General features: G+C 41.4%; 1 long non-coding RNA gene across 4 annotated transcripts in view; it reads left to right on the top strand.

The window, feature by feature from the left end:
• Positions 1-20,061, top strand: part of LOC123373019 — a 211,247-nt gene that overhangs the window by 175,778 nt on the left and 15,408 nt on the right. For 3 of the 4 annotated variants that reach the window (XR_006580520.1, XR_006580522.1, XR_006580521.1), the window contains one exon: positions 9,468-9,645. The exons of the other annotated variant lie outside the window; for it this stretch is intronic. This is a non-coding gene — a long non-coding RNA (uncharacterized LOC123373019). Of the gene's footprint in view, positions 1-9,467; positions 9,646-20,061 lie in introns of those variants that run through there. 4 annotated transcript variants of the gene reach the window in all.

Below are 20,061 nucleotides of genomic sequence, written 5' to 3'. Positions count from 1 at the left end.
TCAGTTAATGGAGCCAGGATGTCTTTCTCCACTCTGATACATTAAATCAGTCTTTTTGCCTTCATTCACAGGCAGAGCAATGCCCTCACTGTCATATCATTCTTTTTCATATCCAAGTGGTTCCGATGTTTATAGTTTGTCTTTGCTGGCTGTCCATTGACTTTTCCAGTTGGTGCCAACGTAGACAATTGAGCAATGTGTTATGTAATAGGCAAGCTAGGGAGGGGTGACAACTCCCTCCCACTTGAATGAGTCATCACCAAGACGTATTCCCTGGTGACTAACGTTCACCCCAAGGCCATAATTATCAATATAGTTACATTATTCCTTAAATATTACCTGTACACACAGCTTGCAATGATTACAAGCATTGATAAGTTACAAACCTTCAGTAGAGATCCAACATGTTACCCTTTATGGAGAAATATTATGAAAGCCATGCATTAGTTGTAGTGAGTGTGTCAGGTCTGAGAAAGAAGTTGCTTGTAAAGGACAGTGAACCCTTTGCCAGTTGGCACCAATGGGTATCTGTGTCACACTCAGTTCCCCATGTGCAAAATGGGGATAACAACAACATCTAAGCTCACAGGGCTGTTGTGAAGGTAAATTCACTGATGTTTGCAAAAAAACTAAGAGAATGCAATGACAGCACCATTGTGACCCAAAGCACCCATGTATTCACCCTCTACACATTATTATAATAATCATTGTGCAAAATATCCTTTGTTAGGTCTCATTTAAAAACTAATAACACACTGATCGTCAATATTCGTGTGTAATGTATTCTGAAATGTGTGTTAAGAGTTGTGTACATAAACTGAAATTATGACCACAGTGTGTTTACCGGACAAGTCTGGGGAGTGGGTAAACCAGTTTCTCAAAGACCAAGGACAAGCTGATGCATCTAGCCAGGTTTCATCAAAGTTGATTGGCAATCATCTGTAAGGTGGCTATTCTTTGGCAAAGGAGGGAGGCAGGAACAAATTGATCTGCATTTTAGCAAACAACAGCATGGAACCTCTTTCACCACGAGACTCCATGTCTTCTTCCTCACAGCTGAATGAACTTTGTCTAGGGGTAACCCCTCAGGAAAATGCATTTCAAAGGGTGACTATAAATGTAAGGGGGTGTGTGTCTCTCTCTCGCTCACCTAGAAGACAAAGGAACTAGCCCTTTGACTTTGGCAGGGGGGTGGGGGGATAGATCCTGACCTAGAATTTGATCAGCCATGTTGCTGGGAACACATGGTAAGGATTTTACCTTAAATCATGTCTAGTTTATTAAATTTTACCTACTAGAAAGTGTTAGATCTTTATTTCTCTTGTAACCATTTCTGACTTTAATAGGATTTTAAGTGAATTCAGGTATCATATCTTCTTTTGTCAATAAATTTGTTTTATTTCTTAATCTAAACCAATTCGGTTCTGTGTTTAAACTGAACTGTTTGGTAACTCTAGTTAAAGTAGCAAACTATTGAATATTGGCCCTTTACAGAGGAAATGACTTCTACTATCTGAACTATCCAGGAGATGGCTGGACAGTGCAGAACACATATTTTTAGGGGAAATTTTGGACTGGGAGTGTGGTGGGACCACCCTGCGGGTAGTAACCCAGGCTGGTAGAAGCCAGAGTGTGACTGGAGTGTTGCTGGCAGGCTGTTGCAGCCGGAGTTGCTAGACCAGGCTATACACAGACACTCAGGCTGTGACTTGCATGCTGTTAGGCTGTTTGTGAGTGGCCCAGCTTGGGAGCTACAACAGCAAATCATTGTAAGACACCCAGGGTTATGGGGCAGGCAGTGACAAAACCTCTCACTGGTCTGGATTGTACCCTGCAATATGACAGTTACTAGAAAATCCTATGAAGAAGTTGCCAATTATGTATTCAGCACAGGGTTTGGATGTTGTATAGTAAATAATGCATGTGACCATGCACTGAATGTTGAGGATAAAAAGAAATATTGAATAGCTACCATTCAGTGAGCACCATCCATTCTCTGCACTAAATGAGGCCAGAGTCTTCTGGACAAAATAGTATGTGATTATGTAATTAAAGACTGTGTTGTAATACATATGCACAGGGAGGCTGAATTAAGATTGCATGGGCAACCTTTTGAGTCTTTAACTTTAAGGTTGCAAAGTTGTTTTAAAATGTAATTTAAAATTATAATCTCCATTTAAAAAGGACAGGCAAGTAAAACTTGTGCTTAGGCAGGTTTTTGCTTTTCAGCTTTGCAAAGCTGTGGTAAAATTAAGACAGACTGATCTGAGATCTTGACTAAGGATTTGATTCTGTAAACATTTATTACCAAGTGTACTAGAATTGTGAATAACACCATTGACTTCAGTGGGACTATGCTTGGGAGTTTGCAGGAATAGGCCTTAAAATGGTCTTCAGGAAGAAAAAAGTACAAATTTCAGGTTGCTACAATCAACGGTTAGGATTAAATTGCCTTTAAGAGCGATTTTTTTTTCTTAAAGGAATCATTTTGCTCCACGAAAAATAATAAACAGCTTTGCATTATCTGAGGCATTTTGTGGAAGTGAGTGAATGGGCAGCATTTAGGGAACTGAAGTTTGGTCTTGAACTTCATGTTTACAGAAAGAAATGGCCTATCGTCCTATGAGTAGTGATATCCCCTATTACCCTGTTTGTTTGTTCAGCTTAGGGGTTGAGAGTTTATTTACATTCTGTAATGCTAGACGAATGCTTTCCTTGGTATTTCTTTTAAATACTAAATTAAACATGCCTTTTTGTAGAAAAGATATTTTTTGAAAAACGGGGATGATTGCTGCTCATCTGTGTAAATATTTATACAGGTCACATAATAAAACTGAATGTACACAATTTTTAAGGCTGCATCTGAAATTCTAAGAGCCATCATGAAACCCTCAACTTCTTCTGCTGTGCTTTCTAGAGGGTTCACAGAAGTCTGAGAGCACTGTGGTAAAGAATGGATCTACCTAGTAAAAAAAAATTTAAAATAATAATGTAAATATTTGTGCAGCATCCAAAAATGTGCTAGGCACCTTACAGACAAATAGCAAGTCATGATCCCTGTCCCAAAGAGCTTACAATTTACCTTCCTCCTGCTGAAGTGAAGTTATGTCATTGACTTTAATGGTTGGAAGATTGGGCCCCATGTGTAGATAATTAACTTAAACATTAATAACTTGGACACCTACATGTGTATTGTAGAAATACTTAATGGGTCCAGTCAGGGCTGTCCCTACAAGGGTGCAGGGCCTGGAACATAGGCACTGAGTTTCCAATCTGCCGGGGGATGCTCCCCCAGGCTCCACCTAGGCCCCACCCCACTCCACTCATTTCCACCAAGGCTCTGCCCACCCCGCTGCTTTTTGCCCCGCCTCTTCCCACCTCCTCCCCCGAGGGCACTGCGCCCTCACTCCTCTCCCCTGATCTGATCTGTGGCAGGTGGTAGGCACTGAGGGAGAAGTGCTGATCGGCGGGGCAGGAGGTGCTGGGGGAAGGTTCTGGTAGGGGGCCTCCTCCCCCGCCCGCCTGCCCTTCACCTTCCCACCCCACTCGCCCTCTCACCTCCCTGCCCACTGGGGGCCCCCCAAGCTCAGGGCCCAGGGTTTCGTCATACCCTGGGACAGCTCTGGGTCCAGTTGACATCTGGAAACATTTCATTGTGAGATGCTCTCAATCCTGCAGAAAACAATTGAGACGTGTACTTTACAACTCAGACTCCATAGGAAGTTTAAACCTGATCTCCACCAGTGGAAAGTCCAAAGGGAGAGTGGAAGTGGTTATACTGCCTGCATTCCACTGGATAAATCTCACTAGGGCCAGGCTGGTACAGGGAGGTCTAATTTAGACCTTCCTATGCAACTTCAGTGACTCTGACCCATTATCATCTCTGTTGATGATAATGACTTTGTTTGCCAAATTCCAATTCATATCAGAGAGAGGTTCCAAATCCCAAAACAGAAGGGTTTATAGTGGAAATGATGATATCTTGAACTATAATGAGGCTAGCGAGCCCTACAGTTTAAAAAAAAACCCTATTTCCTAGTATTTATTGCAAGAGACTTTCAGGGTGTGAGTTACTTTCACAATTTATTTATTTTCTTTTGACAAATCAAGGCTTAATTAACCAGCTGTCACGTGGCGGGGAGAGAGGAGGTGATGGAATTTTCCAAGCTGTGCCCACAAAGTAAGGTCTGCCCATGTGAGTTGCCAGAGTGAGGCACCCTTCACAGTAGATTCCACAGATGGGAACGATGATCATGTGTGCCGCTTGACTCCACTTGGCCACTCAAGTCTGGCTGCCACTCAGTGGGGCATGAATAGACCCACATCTCTGTTAAGCTCCTTGGCTTTTGCTCTTTTTTGGTGTAGTAAAAAAAATGGTGGTATCTTCCAAATAACAATTGTTTGTAGTACCAACATGAGATGACACTCACAGTAAATTGTACAGATCTGCGATCCTCCTTCTCCTTTCTACATAAGAAATGAAAGTTTATACTTAAATTATCCTCTCTGGGCATCTGAGTTAACCCCTCACTGAGATGAATGGGACAGTTCTCACCTCTCAGACAGGGGCGGCTCTAGGAATTTGGCCGCCCCAAGTAGGGCGGCATGCCGCAGGCTCCGGGGGACCTCTTGCAGACGTGCCTGCGGAGGGTGCGCTGGGAGGGCGACAGGCGGCTCCGGCAGACCTTCCGCAGTCATGCCTGCGGGAGGTCCGCCGGAGCCACGGGACCAGCGAACCCTCTGCAGTCATGCCTGCGGGAGGTCCGCTGGTCCCGCGGCTCCGGTGGACCTCCCGCGGGCATGACTGCGGAAGGTCCGCTGGAGCCGCCTGCCGCCCTGCCGGCAAAATGCCGCCCCAAGCACGCGCTTGGCGCGCTGGGGTCTGGAGCCGGCCCTGCTCTCAGAGCTATTGTTCTGGGCTCTTGTCGTGCCTTTTCATGGTCTCTCTACCCAGTTTCGTTGAATGGTTCCCAAGTCGTAATCTCCTTGTCCTTGATAAGCACCAACCTCTCTTGAGAAGGCAGGAGTTAATCCTAGGATTGGATACTGCGCTCAACAATAAAGCAGTACTTAATCCAAGCAGGGCAAGCCCTCAGTCCTTAGCAGAGGGGTCAATACCAGAAGGAGACCCCTATTGGGAGTTATACATACACAGTACCCAGCAATAATACAATGTATCCATTCCCCAATGCCTACACATGCAGATTAATGCTCTCTAAAATGATTAATCATTTCAATAATCCTCACCCAATCTCTCTCTCCCCTGCAGGGTACGGACCACACTTTTACTTTAGTCACTGGTGTTAGGATGCCCAGTGAGCTCATTGAGTGGTGGGTTCTGATTCTTGCTGGGTTGGTCTAAACCTCTTGGCTCAGTCCAGCAGTTCTCTGGATCAAATCCCTCCATTTCAGCTCCTAGCTGTCTTTCTCTCTCCTCTCTACTCTTTCTTTCAGCACCAAACCAAACTACCCATGCAATGACAGCATCTTTTCCAGCCCTCATCCCTGTGCCAGCTGACTGGCCTATAGACCTCCAGCTTATAGACCTCCCACCCACCCCTGTTTGTTTGGAGTGACATCCCTCACTTCCAGTGGAATTCAGGTCACCAGCAACAACGTTTTCTTTGTTCAAGAGTGATACTCTTCACCTCCAGTGGGGATCGGCATTCGATAGCCAATCACCTGCTACCATCCCACTCCCACAATAGGGCACATTCCATGTTGGGAATATGGGGGCAGTGCCCTTCCCTGCCCCTCACCAATCAGGGCTTTCCCTGAGGAGCAGAGGCTCCGCATCACTCCACTGACTCATCTCAGCTTCAGTTAACCTCAAAATGTGAAGTGAGAATTTCTCCTAAACTATATCAGCAACTTATTAATCTTTTTTTAAACTTTTAAAAGGAAACCTGAGATTGTGGAAAACAAAATAACACCTTCAGAGATGTGCTAGTGCAGTGCGTGGCAAATATTGGCTGTTCCAAAAGGGGGTAATTAACAGGAACACTTCACCAGTATATAAATGCCAGTATACTATATGAGCAAAGCACATCTACATAACTATACTGGCATAGCTGTACTGGCAAAATTGTGCTTTGTACTGGTATAGTAAAACCACACCAGAAGTCAAACAAGGTGTACTGGCAAAATTGCGCTTTTACCAAAATTTCACTTTTCTATTAGGGGCTTCTGACAGCACAGCTATATCAGTCAAATATGTTGACTAATATATGCTAGACAGCATATATATGTATCCTATTAATATATATTCTCTGCAGCATGTGTGTGTACATATAAATATAAGTATGCATTAAGGACAAATATTATAACAGTGAGATAGCCTAAACTGGCCTGTACCATAATCTTGTTCATTTATGCTAAGTATCCCATAACACCCTTCATTTGCTGAAGCAAGTATTTGGTATAAGCAGATAGGAAACTTGTCAAAATCAAGATACTACTCCTTAATCATTCTATGGCTTAGTACAAGCTAGGGAAGTGCCTTCGTGGAGCAGTACCTGTAATGCTGGTATCCAAAACACATATAAGGTAGGAACAAAACAACAAATCAGGGAACTGGCAATTTATTAACAGATATCACAACTCTCCCCACCCCCCAACCAATTTAGCTGTGCAGACAGACATCTGTAGCCTAATATTAAAGATCTGCATCCAAATTCTCAGTTTCTCCATTCCTGGGATTGGGGAAAAGAGTAAGTTAGAGCAACCACAATGCTTAAAAGATTTGAAAAGATTCTGACCAATATATTTATTTTGTGTGGAAAAATGACTTTTTTGCAAAAATTAAATTATTTTAAAGATGAACATTTTTTTAAAACTATTTTTTTCAAATATTTTCAATGGGGACTTTGAACAAAACTAACCTTTTGGGGTTTTTTTATGGTGATTTGCATTTTTGATGATTGTAGCCTCTCCTCTCCTCTTCTTGTGTACCACTGTCAAGCAATCTCTCCTCTGCTTTCATTTTTGTGTTCCTTTGTTGTTGTGCCTCTCCATACTTTTGTTGCTGGGAGTTCAAACTTTTCTTGTTTTGTTTTTGATCATTGTACCTTTTTTCCTGTTCTTTGGTTGGTTTCCATATAACAGAAGTAGAGAGGGTTCAGAGATAGATGTCAACTAACTAAAGTCATATTAAAACTCTCATAGGAAGAGAGAGAGAAACAACACTGGGCCTGTTGAACTATCAGACAGAGATGAATAAGAGACATGATAATAGTATACAGAATAACAAATGAAACTGAGAAGGTAAATCAGGAATTTCTCTACACCCTATCTCATAATTCAAGAATTATGGGACATTCAATTAAGTTGAAAGGGTGAAAATTCAAAACTGATAAGAAATATTTTTCAGTCAACACACAATTAGCCTATGGATCTCATTGCCACAGCATATCACAGAGGTCAACAGCTCAGTAATAGTGTGTTTTAAAAAAAAAAAAAAAAAAAAGGATGGGACATCTATATGGATCATAAGAATGTCCAAAGGAATAATATAGTAGTAAATATTTTTAAAAAGGATTATTTTGCATAATATTTAAAGCAGGAGTGTGGACTCTAAATAAATTTTATTTTAATCTTTTTAAATGTTACCTGTTTTCATGGGCATCACTGTTTTCTAAATAAGGATTTCTGAAAGAACCAGTGCTAGGAATAAACATATTAAATTTGGCTCCTAAAGTGAATATGGATGAGAACAGACAGGAAATGTAAGGTCACAAAACTTGTTTATCTGAATGATGTAGTGCAGTGTCGAATTTGATCTTACTGCACACGAGAGAAATCCAGGCTGCCCAGTAAATATGAACCAAAGTTTCTTGATAGCTACTTGCCATTAACATATATTTGTTTAAAAATAAAAGTCTATATTAGTGTATCCCATGGAGTTTGTTGCAGATTAAACATTTTTGCAGTTTTTCTTTATTTTTTAGTATTGCTATAGTTTGTTCATTTGGTGAGAGTTATGTTTATGCATTTAAACAGAAAAATATACTGACATGTGCCATGTATAGAAGGATATTTTACTTGGAACTTGAAGAAAAATTGGATTTCCAAACCGAGTAATAGTGTTGGAAACAAATGTTTTCCAGTTCTGTGGTTCAAATAAAAATAGTTGTGACTTAAGCAATTAAGAGACCTGTGGTGAGCCATTACATACTGGGGACTTGTAGTCTCAAGGGGTAGGCCATTCTGGCAGATCCAGATAGAGAAATGCATACTGTGGCTATATATTGAAGATGAGGGTGTGACTGCAGACATGTCTGTTTTGGTAAATGACAGCCCTTAAGTTCTTGGCAATTTGCTCAAATGAAGGCTGCACTGATAGTTTGGACATCCTTTAACTAAATGAACCTAGTGGCCCCATTCTTCCTTCTGACTCTGGATAATGAATAATTCCAGCTCTGATATTAATACGGATGATGTTGCTGAAGTGCCTCAGAATCCCCTTGTGTAAGAGACTATAAGCTTGAGAATTATTTTGTCTGTGTCTTGACAGCTCTTCAGGTCAGGGGGCATGATGCCTGGTAGACATACAGCACCAAGCACACTGTTGTATTCAATAAATAATAGTGAGCCCAATTGAAGTAAACCTTGTCATTCTCTACTCACTGTGTTTCAGAAACATGATGCAAATTTCTCATTTGTTAGCATTACATTTCTCCCTTTTTCAGTGTGTAAGTCCTGCTCAGGAGCGACAGATTTTAATCCTACTGTCACAGTGTCTAGTATACACCTATTAGCCATCCATTAGCACACAAGACCATTATTTTGGTCTTGTGTGCTGCCAAAATAAAACTACTGGAAGCCCACAAGTGAATTTGGGGTGGGAGGATTATTTTAGAAGTGTGGGTTGAATAAAAGTAACTGCCGTGAAATCTGTACTTACTCTTGTCATATAACAGTCTCCGGGATAAGGGTTAATTCCCTGATTTCTTTCTAAAAGGTTTGTTTATTTTAGTTTAAATAATGTGCCAATCTAAAAGATGCTATGGATGAAGACCTGGTCCCATTGAAGTAAATGGCAATACTCTAATTAACTTCACTGGGGACAGGAATTTACCCAATATATTTAATAGCTTGTTTCAGTGGTGGTCAAATTAGACTTAAATGTCTTGCCTTTCTGGTGATTGTCTTGCAGATAAAAAAACAGCAGCAAAATTATAAATGAATTAATTGGAAGTCTACAAAAACTGTGGACTAAGTATTTACAAAATAGCAAGAATGAATCAGGTGTTCAAGAGCAATTACCATAACATAAACACTTCAAAATCTTATCAGAGATAGTAAAATTTATAAACCTTATCAAGAACTAAAGAACACTTATTTTCCTTACTGAAATCCTATGCTGAGTAATAGTCTTACCACAATCTAATTCTTCAGGAGTTTCTGTTCAACTACTCATGTAGCCTATCATAGCAAAGACATTCACTCTTTGTCTCTTGCATCTCCAGACACAAATGGATTATCCAACCTCAGATCCAACTATTCAGCCTTTAGCCCACCAGCTGGTCATTCCATCTGACACTCTGAGAAACCCACCACACCCTAGTGGGTTCCAGCCCCAGATGGGCTTTACAAATCCAAGCTATTAAATGCTTTCTACAGCTGTATCCTCAGCCATGAATAGAGAGAGGCAAACTATTTGCAGTGAACACCTTGTACAATACGTTATATTTGTATGACTTCTTCTGTAAGTGAATAAAAATGATCACAAACCCTGTTAAACCAGTGAATATGTTTTATTCAAACGTATGTTCATGAAGACTTCTTTTTTGGGGGGGGGCTACTATTTGCCCAGTGCAAGTAATGATTATATTGTGCAGCCAGCTAAATCTATGGCAACTCAAACTGTATTTTTTTTAAAGCAGAGTATCTGAAGAGAATTCTTGTGGCTCAAGGTTTTATTGCTTCTGTGGTTATTCATTTTTGTGTATTGCCTTTTAAACTTTGATTCTAGGGAGGCCTTAAGCTTACTGGGGTTTTGTTTTTAGTGAGGTTCAATAACCTGGATTTCCTCAGAGATAACTAATTTGATATGCTGCCAATTCCACGACTCTGATTCCCTAATTTCATTGATGTGTGCAGTTCTTTTTAATCTACTCATGTTAAAATAGATGGTGCCCACCATAGGTCTGCTTGCAACACCTGGGGAAGGGAATAATTATTTTTAAGTGCCTTCACAAAAAAAATATCTGAAATATATAAAAGCTCCCTGTGTGTCGTCATTTTTATAGAGTCTATAATCTGTTTGTCAGAAAAGTGTGAATTAAGGGAATTGTTCCACTCACGTAATTCAGCCCTTTCCTCTACAATCACCACCATTATCTGAATAAGGGGTGGAGAATAAATGTCTTCTGAGTGGCTTGCCTACCCCTCTCCTATGATACTCATATATATTATTAGTGCAGCCCTTACAATACATCTGTTAATGCAGGGAGTAGAAAGGAGTAAGGTATCCTCGCTCATTGACAGTCAATGGGAGTTGAGTGCCTACCTGCTCTTTGTGCCTTTGAAAATCTCCCACAAAAACTTCACTTAGGCAAAAGTATGGACTCAGAAATTAGCCTTGTTTCTCAAAACTTTTTACATTAAGACTCCCCTTCAATACAGATTAATGAGTGTGGGATGGTGGGAGGGAAACCCAGTCTTTCTGACCTTCAGTCAGGTTCATTTTGAGTTTTGGGTGAAGGTTTGGGTTGGTTGTTGCTTTATTCCAGCTCATGCTCTATCTCTACTATCTGCTCTACACTATGGTGGTCTTGTGTGCTGCCAAAATAAAACTACTGGAAGCCCACTTCTAAATGTCAGTGAGCCAGATGCTTCCCGGAATAAAATTTAAGGCCATTACTTTTGATGCTGCCCTTTGTCTACCACATGCTGCCTTCTGTTGCAAGAAGTCTGAGAAAGGGCTGCAACACTTACAAACAAAACAAACAAAAAAAACGCCCACAAATTCAGTACCAAGAAACTGAGCAGTGTATGTCATTACATGTCATGTCAGAACTTAGATAGCATGGTGACAGGGGTTGTAAAACTAAAATAGATGCCATTCAGTCGTGACAAAATATGGTTGTAATACATAATAGTGAGCATGGCTAGCAGTACCACTGAAGAGATAAACTTGATACACTTCTAAGGTAGATTGGAGCACTGCACTATAATGCATGAAGTGGTGAGACCTGTAGTAAGAGGCCTTCTTTACATATGGAAATGTGCAAGGAACTATTCTAAGGGCTGGTCTACACTACGGGGGGAAATCGATCTAAGATACGCAACTTCAGCTACGTGAATAACGTAGCTGAAGTCGAAGTATCTTAGATCGAATTACCTACCATCCTCACGGCATGGGATCGACGTCCGCGGCTCCCCATGTCGACTCCGCTACCGCCGTTCGGGTTGGTGGAGTTCCGGAGTCGACAGGAGCACGTTCAGGGATCGATATATCGCATCTAGATTAGACGCGATATATCGATCCCCGAGAAATCGATTGCTACCCGCCGATACGGCGGGTAGTGAAGACGTAGCCTAAGACACTTTCTGTCTGAGATGAAGGTCACATAACACACACAATTTCTGGCTAGCTCCTGTATGCTTAGACATTGATTGAAAGATCTATATTTTCATGACTTGAAGTGCAGATTTTTCTAACATCAGGTTAATGCTCCTCTAAGTAGCATTATAATTTTCCATCCCAGTCCTGTAGTAAGTTATGTTTCTGGAGTAACATATCAAATATTTCTGATTTGCTCTGATCCATTCCCAATTAATTCACATCATACTCTTTTCAGAGTTTGCCTGTCTTCTGTGTGGGTCCACTTTTGTGTTGTAAGTTTGTGCAGCTACGGGCCAAGGAGAATATTTTGGGATGTAAATCGTCAGAACATTTGTCCTGTTTGTCTTCTCTTTCAGCCTTTGCAATCTGTCTGACTTTTTTCTTCCAGCCACAACCATACTCTGTGAGCCAGATATTCCTTCCACTTCTTCTAGTGTAGAAGATCAAAATCAGGTGATAACTGGGTTTGGGAGCATGGAATGGTGAGCTTCATGAGGGTGAACCTCGGATAATTTCAGGAATTCATTTTGCACTTTCCTGGGTTAGGAGAGGATGACTGGGCACTGTATGCTTTCCTCATTCTTTGTCTAATTTTCACTCCTCTCTCTCCTCCCCTTTTATTTGAATAGTATTTTATTGAGCATTTTACTATATGGGCATAAAATGCAAAGCACAAAAGACAAAATACAAGCATATTAATAACTAAATAGATATCAATCTAGCTTGGGTACATTGTAGAGATAAATATATATTTACCCTGTTTCAGAGATGACATGTAAGATGACATAAATCAATAAACACCAGTAAATAAATATGAATTATTGTCAGGTAAATGCAAAAGGGACTAGTGTTAACATAGGGGGTACTTGAGTGCTGCTGTTTCTGCTACAGTCTACAGTCTTTTGTTTGGTTTGCCCCATTGTATGATGTAAATTACTCATTAAGTTAGTTACATTTACTAATTGAAAGGGAATTTAGATAACTCCTGCTTATTCAGGTGTAACTTACACTATTGTATGCGTAACTTCTGAATTTGTTGATGTGTGTATGTTGCTCTATTCACAGCGTGCACACAGAGAAATTAGATAAAATATAAATTCTCTTGCTGGAAGGTTGCAATGCAACATTACTTTATTTCTTAGAGTTCAGTACAGAAAGAGAGAGAGGCACACTGCTCCTTAAATCAGAGAAGCACAGCTCACCCTGTCTTGTTTTTAACTGGCATTTTCCATGCTAACTATCATTGCATACTTTGCAATAGAGCCCCCTAACCTGCAAGCATGACCAGGAAACAACCCCTCTCCTCCCACACTTACAAAGTATGTCTACATTGCATACAACTGATGATGCTGTATAGGGTATGTGAAAGGCAGACTGCATCCACACTGCAGTCTGTAGCTACACATGGCTGTGAAATTTTCTGACGGGGGAGGCAGTGGGACACTATGTTGCTAAAAGTGCTTGGGCAGGCAATGCTTGGGCAGGTAAAGAGCCATGTAGGGTACATACCCAAATGGTTCATGCATGTCTTTACTTGCCTAAGCAGTGCCTCGCCATCTATTTATACATATGCTAAGGGGGGCCAGACTGAAAGGGAAACATATCACCCTGATTCAGTGTTATACTCCGACAAATGACAGTGATGAAGAAGTAAAGGACAAATTCTACCTTACACTATAGGCAGAGCTAGAGAGAGTACCACACCACGACCTAACTATCTTCATGGGAGACCTGAATGCCAAGGTCGGTAAGGACAACCCAAACAATGACAGAGCAATGAGAAGACATGAGTGTGGCACTATGAATGAAAAATGGAGAAAGGCTTATTGATTTCTGTAATATGAATTACCTAGTCATCAGCGGAACCCTATTTGAAGATTGTGAAATTCACAAGCTGGCATGGTGCTCTCCAAATGTCAGAGATAAGAGCCAGATTGACCATATCATGATCAATGGCAAATGACAACACTCACTGATAAAAGTAAAAGTGAGAAGGGGTGCAGATGTTGGCAGCAACCACCACCTTGTGACAGCCTCCATCAAGCTAAAACTGAGAAGTGTGGGTCCACCAAACAAGGCACATAGACATTATGATATTGACAAGCTAAAGTCCCTTGAAATACAGAACGCCTTTGTTCTGCAGTTAAAGTAACAGCAATTTTATAAACAGAGCAGTGAAACCTATCTAGGCTACAGGCAGAAGAGAAGGAAGGAATGGATTGCCATAGAATGCCATAGAAACCAGAGGAGCCCTGAAGAAAAAAGTTTTAGAGACACAATCCCAGAAGCTAAAGGACAAATCCCACACGCAGTATGGCAAGGCACACCATGAGGTTAAACACCTTGTGAGAGCGGACAAATGGCATTAGATTGATAATCTGGCAACAGAAGCAGAGGATGCAGCTGCTCGTGGTGAACAAGGAACCATCTACAAAATGACGTGGCTTATCAGTGATAAATGGCTGACACCAACAAACACTCTCATCAGGAACAAACAATGACACCTACTAACAACTGAAAATGAATAAGAAATGCGCTGGACAGAGCATTTCAAAGAATTGCTGAACAGGGTGCCACCTAAAGAGGAAGCAAACCTCCAGTAGGCAGACAAAGATCTTGATATCAACAGAGACACCCCACCTAAAGAAGAGATCATTCAAGCCATCAAATCCTTTAAAAAATGGGAAAGCTCCTGGCAAGGATAACTTGAATTCAGAATTGTTCAAGGTAAATCCTAAATTAGCAGCATCTATCCTGACCCCTCTATGTACATCAGTCTGGGAAAGAGGAAAAAGTGCCAGATGAGCAGGGTTATAGTGAAGATACCAAAGAAAGGAACTCTTGGTGATTGTAATAACTGGCGTGGTATCACACTTTTATCTGTGCCAAGCAAAGTATTGTGTAAGAGCATAGTCCGGCATATATCAGAGGCAGTTGATAGCATTCTCAGAAAAGAGCAAGCTGGTTTTTGGAAAGGGCGTGGATGCACAGACCAGATCTTCACTCTATGAAATATAATAGAACAGTGCATAGAACGGCAATGGCAACTCTACATAAATTTCATAGACTTTGAGAAGGCTTTTGATAGCATTCACAGGACCAGCCTATGGCACATTCTGTGGACATATAGAATTCCTTTCCATATAATCAATAGGTTTCAGAGTAGCAGCCGTGTTAGTCTGTATCTGCAAAAAGAACAGGAGTACTTGTATGCATCCAATGAAGTGGGCTGTAGCCCATGAAAGCTTATGCTCAAATACATTTGTTAGTCTCTAAGGTGCCACAAGTACTCCTGTTCTTTTTGCATATAATCAACGTCATCAAAAGCTTCTATTTCAACTTTACATGTAGTGCTGATAACAGTGAGCTCAGTTTTGAAGTCAAAACAGGAGTACATCAGTGTGTCATGTCTGGCAATGCTGAAGAGGATTGCATCGACTGGGTAATGCGGCATACAACAGAAGACATGCCAAGAGACATTAAATGGACACTCTCTTGTCATCCCTTGAAGACCTGGACTTCGCAGATGATGTTGCTCTCCTATCACATACCCAACAACATATACAAGAAAAAACAACTCGACTCAATGCATTCAGCCAGCAAACTGAACTGAAAATCATCCACAATAAGACAGATACCATGACCTTTAATATTGCCTCACTATCACCAGTACAGATAGAGGATTATGTTCTCACCAATGTAGAAACATTCACATACGTGGGCAGCACCATCAGCCAGGACGGTGGAACAAGCCAGGACATCCGGAACAAAATCAATAAAGCCAGGAACACCTTCAGGAGCTTAAATACAGTCTGGAAATCATGAAAATACAGCACCAAAACGACACTCTCAAGATTTATCAGAGCTGCATACTTTCAACGTTACTTTATAGTGCAGAATGCTGGGGAATGAGAAAATATGACATGTCCAAACTGTCTTCATTCCATACAACCTGCCTCAGAAAAATCCTCCATATCTTTTGACCCAGAACAATCTCAAATTAAGGTCTATTGACACAGTGCAGCCAAGAGGATCTGAGCACCATCACTGCCAGGAGGGGTTGGAGATGGATCGGTCATGTGCTTCGGATGGAAACTGATTCCATCACCAGGGTAGCAATAAGATGGACATCTGAAGGCAAGCAAAAATGAGGCCACCCGAAAACAACATGACAAAGCCGAGCTGAAAAATTTGGGGTACAGCTGGGGAACCATTGAAAGACTTGCCAGAAACAGACAGGAGTGAAGAAGCTTTGTCACTGCCCAAAATGCCAGAGGCGTAATAGGAGGAGGAGGAGGATGATAATGAAGGGGGCATGCAGTTTATCTACTCCACATGCCACCTTAAAGACGTGCAGTGTAGATGTGGCCAAAGTGACAAGTTACAGTTGCAGCACAGTCCTCAGTACATCACGTATGTGTTTCTTTCCTATGTACAAACAAGTAACAAGACTCCAGATGTATTTCATATATTTCAAGATGTGCCTTCTAATTTTTTTTCTTAGGTAGCAATTTTAATCTTCCAGCAGCAATAAAGGAGTAGATTGTTTTAGAATAACAGATGTAAATATGTTCTTGAGAAAAGAGACAAGTCATTATGCTGTTTACATCCTCATCGTGTTAATACTGGGTAAATAGTGTTTGTGTCCATTCCATTTAAATGGAAAAACTGTCATCAGCCAGGTTTTGTATGTGTCTAAATGCTTGAGATTTCTTACGGGCTATGCCACAGAGTTCTAGGTTTTGGTAATGTACCATAGATAAGATACCATATGTATTAGCGTTGCTAAAGCTGGATGGATTTTGTTCCTTTTTTCAGCTTATTTCATTGAACATTTTTTTCATTGGTTAGTTAGTTTGTAACTATCCACACTCTGACTACAGTACTTTTGCTGTGAGATGGGGAAAAGTCAGTTTGTATTACCAAATGTGAATAAAACTGAAATATTTAGCTGTGTTTTAATAACATCTGTATACCACAATATAGTGTGTGTGTGTGTGTGTGTGTGTGTAATACAGATGCACATATATATGTTAGTACCGGGGTTTTTTTGGTGGTGATTAGAAGGATCTGGGCAGTATTGGCCAGTTTCAAAACTGTCTTGTTACTACTACATTAGAAAGGGATTTAATTATTCTGGCATAAAAAACAAGGAAAGCAAAATAAATACACTTAATGCAGACAGAATCTCTGCTACTCTAATTGCCAGAACACTGTAAGAGCTTTCAAATAATAAGTCCTTAAATAATAAATTGATATGGGAGAGAATAATGACACCCAGGTGTGAAACCTTAACCTGAGAGCTGTGCTGCATACTCAATGACATAATTGTCTCTATTACCATATTCTAGTCTAGCAGGAGGGATTGAGTCATTGAAACTGGATTGAAATGAAAGACAAACTATGTTCAAATAGGAGGTGAGGTTTGAAGCAGGAATATCTAATAAAGTTCAGGTAACTAAATTGCTACTTGAGTTTAAAAAGCAGGCTTAGATATTATGTGAGAAATTACATTTCAGCACTATTCAAGGTCTGATTTACTCCCACAAAAGCAAGGGTTAAGAAAACTCTGTAACAAAATGAGCCTTTGTTAAAGAGCTCTCAAAAACAAGGGAGATTTTTCATATTCCACTACAAACACTCAGGTTGTTCCTAGATATTTTCCATAAAACAGATAGCACTGTGAAGGTCTTTTTAATAGAGGACTACTCCCCAGACTTCCTTGCTGTTTGGGACTTAATTCACACCATAACTCTAACAACAATGATCCAGTACTGCATTTGAGGGAAGATTTTAGTTTCCTAGTGTGTTTAACACAGTATACCATTTATGAGACTAATTCCATTAATAGGTCTCTTCACATCTCACCAGATATTGCAGCTTGCCAGTTGCTATTTTAACATGTAACATACCACAATATGAGGAAAATACAAAATACTCATTGCAATTAATGGTAGGGGCAACTTTTTCAATCCAGTGAGAGATGATATCTTAAAAACAAAGGGGCCAAATTCTACACTCAGGGCTTGTCTACATTACCTGCTGGATCAACGGGCCTTGATTGATCCAGCGGGTGTCGATTTATCACATCTAGTCTAGACGCAATAAATCGACCACTGAGCGCTCTCCCGTCGACTCTGGTACTCCACCAGGGCAAGAGGCACTGGCGGAGTCGATGGGAGAGTGTCAGCCGTCAACTTACCACAGTAGATCTAAATATGTGGACTTCAGCTACATTATTCATGTAGCTGAAGTTGCATAAATTAGATTGATTCCCCGCCCCAGTGTAGACCAGGCCTCAGTTACGTGGGGTGTCAGCCAAGAGTGGAGTTACTCTGTTTCATATCTGTGTGATTAAGTGGAAAATCTGGTCCAAAGATCTATCTTATTGGGCATAAGAGGCTGAGCTGCATGTGGATGTGGGAAGCAGGAGTGTTGCCTAAGAAGGGGTGGATATGGTCCCTTTCTCTGTAAGGCATAATGCCTTCAGGGTTCTAACATTTGCTGTACCCATAGACAGGTGTCGAGTTTGCTCCTTCTTATGCTGCCATTGCTTGATGGTGCACAGGGAAGGTGATACATCTATTCTCTGTTCCACCCAGACTCTCATACTCTGAGGTGTCAAATGCTACTGACCTTGCCAGCTGTACCCACTCACCCACCCTTGCACTCTGCAGCATTTATAGACACACTATGGATGAAATTTCAAGCTCAGGTAGATGTACGTGCACTAACTTTGATCAAGCTAGCTTGCTAAAATATCAATGTAACCGCAGTGGCACAAGCGGTGGAATGGGTTAGTCACCCAAGTACACAGCTAGGATTCCAGGCAGGGTTGTATTTGGGGCAATCAGCCTGTCCTGTTGCCCATGCCTGCACTGCTATTTTTAGCATGCTAGCTCAGTCAAAACTAGTGTGTGTATTGCATCTCCAGCTTGTGTCAATGTGCCACAAGACTGCACTTCTTCCTCTGTGAAATCACTATTAGGGTGGAAAGGGCTCTCTCTTATTTATCTATGTGCTCCTCCCCGTGGTGTATATTGCTTCTGTAAGAACTCTGGGCTATATTGTGACTTGGGCTACATTCCCATGCTAGGGAGTAAGAATACTCCTTACATCCCATGTGAGCTACTCAGACTTTGGTCCTTGCGCATAGGAGTAAGTGATGCCTGCATACCCATTTACTTCCTGCACAGAGCATGGGGCTGGACAGAGAATGGATGGAACCTTAGTTCTTCCCCCTCCCTTGCTGACCAACACAGCTGAGCTGATATTGTCCAGAAGCAAATAATGATTTGTGCCACTGTCAGAGCCTGGGGGGAATAGGGAGGGACTGGAGTACCTCAGGGAACCACCAGGGCTAGAAGAGTTCTGTTTAACTCCTTAACTGAGAGGTAGTAGTCCAGGAGAGAGAGGACATTAGATTTGGACTCAGGAGACTTAGGTCCTTCTCAGCTCTGTCACTAACCCAGAGGTGAAGTGACTTGCCCAAGGTCACCTAGTATCTGCCTCCATTTCCCTTCCCACCTTTAGTCTCACTTATCCATTTAGATCAGTGGTTCTCAACATATTTACCATTGTGGGCCGCACATGCAGTTCTCTGTGTTATGTGGGCTGCATCCACACAAAATATAAACTACCTGTATGGCCCTGAGGATGTCACATTGGCTGTAGCTGTGTGCTGATTGGGCCACAAGTGGCTCGCGGCCTGCAGGTTGAGAACCGCTGCAGGTTGAGAACTACTGATTTAGATAGTCCCTGCTCTCAAGAGATTACAATCAGCAGAGTTAGCTTGAGGATTTATATAATTCCTTTATGTGAAACTCAAGAGAATATATAGCGCCAACAAAGAATTAAATGCAATTTTTGTCAGAGAAGAAGGTGACATTTGCAGAGGAGCAGTATTTTGATTTAGGAACTAGGGCAGCTTCTCCTAAGTGTTGATAGAGTGTCACTATTAATAAATACAGTGCAAGTGAATAGGAGCAAAGCAGAAATTCAGTCTATTGAGAAATGAGTCTACTGCAGATCACTGAAAGAGCAACTTACTATGATTATTATTTGCCCAGCAGTAGCCCCTATGCACCCCAAACCAGTGTCCCACTCTACTAGACACTATATAAACACCAACAAGAGAATTCCTGCCCTGAGGTGCTAACAATCTAAGACAGTGGTTCTCAACCAGAGGTCTGGGGCCTTCTGGGGGGCCACAAGCATGTTTCAGGGAGTCCACCAAGCAAGACCAGTGTTAGACCTGCTGGGGCCCAGGGCAGAAAGCCAAAGTCCCACTGCATGGGACTGAAGTCTGGGGCCTTGAGCAGCTTAGCTTCACAGTGCCCGCTGCGACATGAGGTCCTGGGCAATTGCCCTGCTTGCTACCCCTTAACGTCGGCCCTGGCTTTTATATGCAGAAAGTCAATTATTGTGGCACAGGTGGGCCATGGAGTTTTTATAGCATGTTGGGGGGGCTTCAGAAAGAAAAAGGTTGAGAA

The sequence above is a fragment of the Mauremys mutica genome, chromosome 6, assembly GCF_020497125.1.
Source record: "Mauremys mutica isolate MM-2020 ecotype Southern chromosome 6, ASM2049712v1, whole genome shotgun sequence".
Classification (NCBI taxonomy): Eukaryota; Metazoa; Chordata; order Testudines; family Geoemydidae; genus Mauremys; species Mauremys mutica.
The sequence above is the reverse complement of the archived record's forward strand: the minus strand, read 5'-3'. Positions and strand labels throughout refer to the sequence as shown.